This window comes from Arachis stenosperma, chromosome 9, assembly GCF_014773155.1.
Source record: "Arachis stenosperma cultivar V10309 chromosome 9, arast.V10309.gnm1.PFL2, whole genome shotgun sequence".
NCBI lineage: Eukaryota > Viridiplantae > Streptophyta > Magnoliopsida > Fabales > Fabaceae > Arachis > Arachis stenosperma.
In genome coordinates, this window is record NC_080385.1 from 144,005,560 (window position 1) to 144,012,909 (window position 7,350).

Consider the following 7,350-nt stretch of genomic DNA (forward strand, 5'->3'; position numbering starts at 1 on the left):
GGTGGCGCATGTGTATTGATTACAGAAGGCTCAATACAGCCACCAGAAAGGATCATTTTCCTTTACCATTCATAGACCAAATGCTAGAAAGACTAGCTGGTCATGATTATTACTGCTTTTTGGATGGCTATTCAGGCTACAACCAAATTGCAGTAGATCCTCAGGACCAAGAGAAAACAGCATTTACTTGCCCTTCTGGCGTGTTTGCCTATAGGAGGATGCCTTTTGGTCTGTGCAATGCACCTGCAACCTTTCAGAGGTGCATGCTCTCTATCTTCTCAGATATGGTAGAGAAATTTCTGGAAGTCTTCATGGATGACTTCTCAGTGTATGGAGACTCATTTAGCTCCTGTCTTAACCACCTAGCACTTGTCCTGAAAAGGTGCCAAGAGACTAACCTGGTTTTAAACTGGGAGAAATGTCACTTTATAGTGACTGAAGGAATTGTCCTTGGGCACAAAATTTCAAGCAGGGGAATAGAGGTGGATAAGGCAAAGGTAGAAGTAATTGAAAAATTACCACCACCTGCCAATATTAAGGCAATCAGAAGCTTTCTGGGGCATGCAGGATTTTATAGAAGGTTTATAAAGGATTTTTCAAAAATTGCAAAACCTTTGAGTAACCTGCTAGCTGCTGACACACCATTTGTGTTTGACACACAGTGTCTGCAGGCATTTGAGACCCTGAAAGCTAAACTGGTCACAGCACCAGTCATCTCTGCACCAGATTGGGCATTACCATTTGAATTAATGTGTGATGCCAGTGATCATGCCATTGGTGCAGTGTTGGGACAGAGGCATAACAAACTTCTGCATGTCATTTATTATGCTAGCCGTGTTCTGAATGATGCACAGAAGAATTACACAACCACAGAAAAAGAATTACTTGCAGTGGTTTATGCCATTGACAAGTTTAGATCCTACCTAGTGGGATCAAAGGTGATTGTGTACACTGACCATGCTGCTCTTAAATACTTACTCACAAAGCAGGATTCAAAACCCAGGCTTATAAGATGGGTGTTGCTTCTGCAAGAGTTTGATATAGAAATAAGAGACAGAAAAGGGACAGAGAACCAAGTAGCTGATCATCTGTCCCGAATAGAACCAGTAGCTGGGGCGTCCCTCCCTTCTACTGAGATTTCTGAGACTTTCCCAGATGAGCAACTCTTTGCCATTCAGGAAGCTCCATGGTTCGCAGATATTGCAAACTATAAAGCTGTGAGGTTCATACCCAAGGAGTACAGCAGAGTGCAGAGAAAGAAATTAATTTCAGATGCCAAGTACTACCTCTGGGATGAACCATATCTCTTTAAGAGATGTGCTGACGGAGTGATCCGCAGATGTGTACCCAGAGAAGAAGCACGAAGGATCCTATGGCACTGCCATGGATCACAGTATGGAGGACATTTTGGAAGTGAGCGAACAGCCACTAAAGTTCTCCAGTGCGGCTTCTACTGGCCTACTCTCTATAAAGATTCCCGAGAGTTTGTGCGTAATTGTGACAGTTGCCAAAGAGCTGGTAACCTGCCTCACGGATATGCCATGCCTCAACAAGGGATATTAGAGATTGAATTGTTTGATGTATGGGGAATTGACTTCATGGGGCCATTCCCACCATCATACTCAAACACTTACATTCTGGTGGCAGTGGACTATGTATCTAAGTGGGTAGAAGCAATTGCTACCCCCACTAATGATACCAAGACCGTGCTCAAATTTCTCCAGAAACACATCTTCAGCAGATTTGGGGTTCCCAGAGTACTAATCAGTGATGGGGGCTCTCATTTCTGCAACAAACAGCTGTACTCTGCTATGGTTAGATATGGAATTAGCCATAAAGTGGCAACTGCGTATCATCCACAGACAAATGGGCAAGCTGAAGTCTCTAACAGAGAGCTAAAAAGAATCCTAGAACGGACTGTGATAGCCCGAAGAAAGGATTGGGCAAAGAGCTTGGATGATGCTCTGTGGGCATACTGAACAGCATTCAAGACTCCTATAGGAACCTCTCCATACCAACTGGTGTATGGGAAGGCCTGTCATTTGCCTGTGGAACTGGAACATAAAGCCTACTGGGCAACCAGATTCCTAAACATGGATGCACAGTTAGCTGGTGAAAAAAGATTGCTCCAGCTAAATGAGCTAGAGGAGTTCAGACTCAATGCCTTTGAAAATGCAAAAATTTATAAGGAAAAGGCAAAGAAATGGCATGACAAGAAGTTGTCAACCAGAGTCTTTGAGCCAGGACAAAAGGTTCTGCTCTTTAACTCTAGGCTCAAATTGTTTCCAGGAAAACTCAAATCCCGGTGGAGGGGCCCATATGTGATTACAGGAGTCTCACCATATGGGTATGTTGAGCTTCAGGATATTGATTCTGACAAAAAGTTCATTGTTAATGGACAGAGAATCAAGCATTATCTTGAAGGCAATTTTGAGCAGGAATGCTCAAAACTGAGACTTGAGTGATTCTCAGTGAAGGTCCAGCTAAAGACAGTAAAGAAGCGCTTGCTGGGAGGCAACCCAGTCATTAGGAGGATGTATGAATTGTTCTTACAAAGGCAAGTATCAAAAATGAAGGAATTCACAGAGTTACAGAAGGATTCAGCTCAAAAAGCAGAGAAAATGAGCTTACTGGCGAAAAAACGCCAGTAAGGGGCATTTTGGGCGTTAAACGCCAGAATGGGTACCATTCTGGGCATTTAACGCCAGTAATGGTACCATTTTGGGCGTTAAACGCCAGAATGGGCACCATTCTGGGCGTTTAACGCCAGGTGTGCAGCATCCTGGGCGTTTTGGAAAAACGCCCAGTGATAAAGGATTTCTGGCGTTTAACGCCAGCCAGGGCACCTGGCTGGGCGTTAAACGCCCAAAAGGGGCAACAAATGGGCGTTTAACGCCAGCAAGGTGGGGGGACCACAATTTTGTTTTCTAATCAAATTTTTTCAAACTTTCCCTTTCTTACCCATACTTTTCTACAAAATCACACTTCAATCATTCATCATTCACTTTCAAATCTTCAAAAAATCAAAACCATTTTTCAAATTTATTTCAAATCAATTACAAACATTGTTCAAAAATTTCACCCTTTTCTCAATTTCTTTTCATATCTTCTCAAATCTCCTTTCAAATTCCTTTTTTTTCGAAAACTTCCCTCCCCACCTTATAAATACACGTTTGTTCCCCTCTTCCAACCACACCATTCAAATTTCCTCTTCCTTCCCCTCTCTTATCTCTTTTCTTTTGCTTGAGGACAAGCAAACCTCTAAGTTTGGTGTGCTTTTCCGTGATCACTAAGCCAAGATTCATCAATATCATGGCTCCTAAGGGAAAACAAACCAATTTAAGAGGCAAGAAAGAGAATAATCCAAAGAATCTTTGGAATCAAGAGAAGTTCTTAACTAAAGAACATGAAGACCATTATCACAAAATAATAGGTCTGAGGTCAGTGATCCCGGAAGTGAAATTTGATCTGAAAGAAGATGAATATCCGGGGATCCAAGAGCAAATTCGAAGCAGAGGATGGGAAGTTCTAACCAATCCTGAGACAAAGGTTGGAAGGAACATGGTTCAGGAATTCTACTCAAATCTGTGGCTGACAGATAAACAGAGAATGACTGGAACTGCTTACCATACCTATAGAACCATGGTCAGAGGGAAAGTTATGTACTTCCATCTGGACAAAATAAGAGAAATCTTTAAATTGCCTCAACAGCAAGATGATCCTGACTCCTTTAATAGGAGGATGGTGAGAGTAGATAAGGGGTTGGATCAAGTTCTAGAAGACATATGTCTCCCTGGGACTAAATGGATAACCAATTCAAAGGGTGTCCCAAACCAACTCAAGAGGGGAGACCTCAAGCCAATTGCAAGAGGTTGGCTAGACTTCATTGGGCGCTCCATATTGCCTACTAGCAACCGTTCTGAGGTCACCATCAAGAGGGCAGTGATGATTCATTGCATTATGCTTGGAAAAGAAGTGGAGGTCCATCATGTGATTGCTTGTGAGATCTACACAATTGCAAATAAAAATTCCACTGAAGCCAAACTGGCTTACCCAAGCTTAATCTCCTTGCTCTGTAAAGAGGCTGGGGTGAAGATGGGAGTAGATGAATTCATACCCATTGAACACCCAATCACCAAGAAGTCAATGGAAGGACAAGTGCAAGACAACTCTATCAAAAGGAGGGCGCATGAGTTCCTCCCTGAATTTCCTGAAATTGGCTACTGGGCCAGCCTGGAAGCATCTATCACCAAGTTGCAAGAGACTATGGAGCAACTTAAGGAAGAACAGCAGAATCAGAACTGCATGCTCTGCAAATTGCTGAAGGAACAAGAGAAGCAGGGGCGTGAAATCCAAGAGATGAAGCGCCAAAAGCTCTCCTCTCAAGCTGAGGGAGCATCCACTTCTCAAAATCAAGGTTGTTGAGTCCTAACTCTGTGAAAACCTCTATCATTAGGAGCCTATTTTCTTTCGTTTTTCTTGTTTTGTTTTCTATTTTTATTTTTTTTAGTCTCATCTTATATCTATATTTGAGTCTTGTTCTTAGTTCATAATTAATAAAATTTATGCCTTAAAGTTATGAATGTCCTATGAATCCATCACCTCTCTTAAATGAAAAATGTTTTAATCACAAAAGAACAAGAAGTACAGGATTTCGAAATTTATCCTTGAAACTAGTTGAATTAGCTTGATGTGGTGACAATACTTTTTGTTTTCTGAATGAATGCTTGAACAGTGCATATGTCTCTTGAATTTGTTGTTTTAAGAATGTTAAAATTGTTGGCTCTTGAAAGAATGATGGAAAAGGAGAACTGTTATTGAGGATCTGAAAAATCATCAAAATGATTCTTGAAGCAAGAAAAAGCAGTGAATACAAAAAAAAAATATTTTCGAAAAAAAAATTTCGAAAAAGAAAGAAGAAAAAAAAAGAGAGAGAAAAGGAAAGAAATAAAGTTGTGAACCAAAGCAAAAAGAGTGTGCTTAAGAACCCTGGACACCTCTAATTGGGGACTTTAGCAAAGCTGAGTCACAATCTAAAAAGGTTCACCCAATTATGTGTCTGTGGCATGTATGTATCCGGTGGTAATACTGGAAGACAGAGTGCTTTGGGCCACAGCCAAGACTCATACACTAGCTATGTTCAAGAATCAATATACTTAACTAGGAGAATCAATAACAATATCTGAGTTCTGAGTTCTTATAGATGCCAATCATTCTGAACTTCAAAGGATAGAGTGAGATGCCAAAACTGTTCGGAGGCAAAAAGCTACTAGTCCCGCTCATCTAATTGGAGCTATGTTTCTTTGATATTTTGGAGTCTATAGTATATTCTCTTCTTTTTATCCTATTTTGATTTTCAGTTGCTTGGGGACAAGCAACAATTTAAGTTTGGTATTGTGATGAGCGGATAATTTGTACGCTTTTTGGCATTGTTTTTAGTATGTTTTTAGTATCTTTTAGTTAGTTTTTAGTATATTTTTATTAGTTTTTAATTAAAATTCACTTTTCTGGACTTTACTATGAGTTTGTGTGTTTTTCTGTGATTTCAGGTATTTTCTGACCGAAATTGAGGGTCCTGAGCAAAAATCTGATCCAGAGACCAAAAAGGACTGCAGATGCTGTTGGATTCTGACCTCCCTGCACTCGAAGTGGATTTTCTGGAGCTACAGAAGCCCAATTGGCGCGCTCTCAACGGCATTGGAAAGTAGACATCCTGGGCTTTCCAGCAATATATGATAGTCCATTCTTTGCCCAAGATTTGATGGCCCAAACCGGCGTAGCAATCCGGCCTCAGAAATTCCAGCGTTAAACGCCGGAACTGGCATAAAACTTGGAGTTAAACGCCCAAACTGGCATGGAAGCTGGCGTTTAACTCCAGAAAAGGTCTCTATACGAAATTGCTTCATTGCTCAGCCCAAGCACACACCAAGTGGGCCCGGAAGTGGATTTTTCTGTCATTTACTCATTTCTGTAAAACCTTAGGTGACTAGTTTACTATTAATAGGATCTTTTGACATTGTATCCGTACCTTATGACCTCATAACATTTTTACACGTTTCTTTGTGTACATTCCACGGCATGAGTCTCTAAACCCCATGGTTGGGGGTGAGGAGCTCTGCTGTGTCTTGATGGATTAATGCAATTACTACTGTTTCTTATTCAATCATGCTTGCTTCGATTCTAAGATATCACTTGTTCTTAACCCGGATGAATGTGATGACTCGTGACACTCATCATCATTCTCAACTATGAACATGTGCCTGACAACCACCTCTGTTCTATCTTAGATTGAGTAGATATCTCTTGGATTCCTTAACCAGAATCTTCGTGGTATAAGCTAGAATTGATGGCGGCATTCAAGAGAATCCGGAAGGTCTAAACCTTGTCTGTGGTATTCTGAGTAGGATTCAATGACTGAATGACTGTGACGTGCTTCAAACTCCTGAAGGCGGGGTGTTAGTGACAGACGCAAAAGAATCACTGGATTCTATTCCGGCCTGATTGAGAACCGACAGATGGATAGCCGTGCCGTGACAGGGTGCGTTGAACATTTCCAATGAGAGGATGGGAGGTAGCCACTGACAACGGTGAAACCCTACATACAGCTTGCCATGGAAGGAGCCTTGCGTGTTTGATGAAGAAGACAGTAGGAAAACAGAGATTCAGAAGATGGAGCATCTCCAAAACCCCAACCTATTCTCATTTACTGCAATACAAGTAACAATTTCATGTTTTTTTGCTTTTCACAATCAATCCTGATAATTTCTGATATCCTGACTAAGATTTACAAGATAACCCTAGCTTGCTTCAAGCCGACAATCTCCGTGGGATCGACCCTTGCTCACGCAAGGTATTACTTGGACGACCCAGTGCACTTGCTGGTTAGTTGTGCGGAGTTGCAAAAGTGTGATTGCAATTTCGTGCACCAACTAACCATGGGCACATACAATGTAACCTATGAGTTTTCGATGCTTCTAGTTCAAAGCCAAGAGTTCTGAGAGAAGCTAGACACCCTGCCTATTTTTTTTACCTCGCTACAAAAAATCTATTGGGAGACTTGCTACCAAGAGTGACAAGAGGAATGATGGCCCTGCTGATAACTCCGACCCTCACAGAACGAAGAGGAAGTATGAAACTGTTGTTTGCAAATACTGTCTCGAGGTACGTTAAATAAATGTCAAATTTAGCTTAGCACGTTGATTTTATTTGCAATGAACTATTTTGTTTGCAATAAACCACAATGAAACTTATGTACTTACAATGACCTATTTTGTTTGTAGCCTAGTCACAATAAGAGGAGCTATGAGGGATGAAGATGCTAATTAATTGGTCAAAATGTATTGGGAGAAA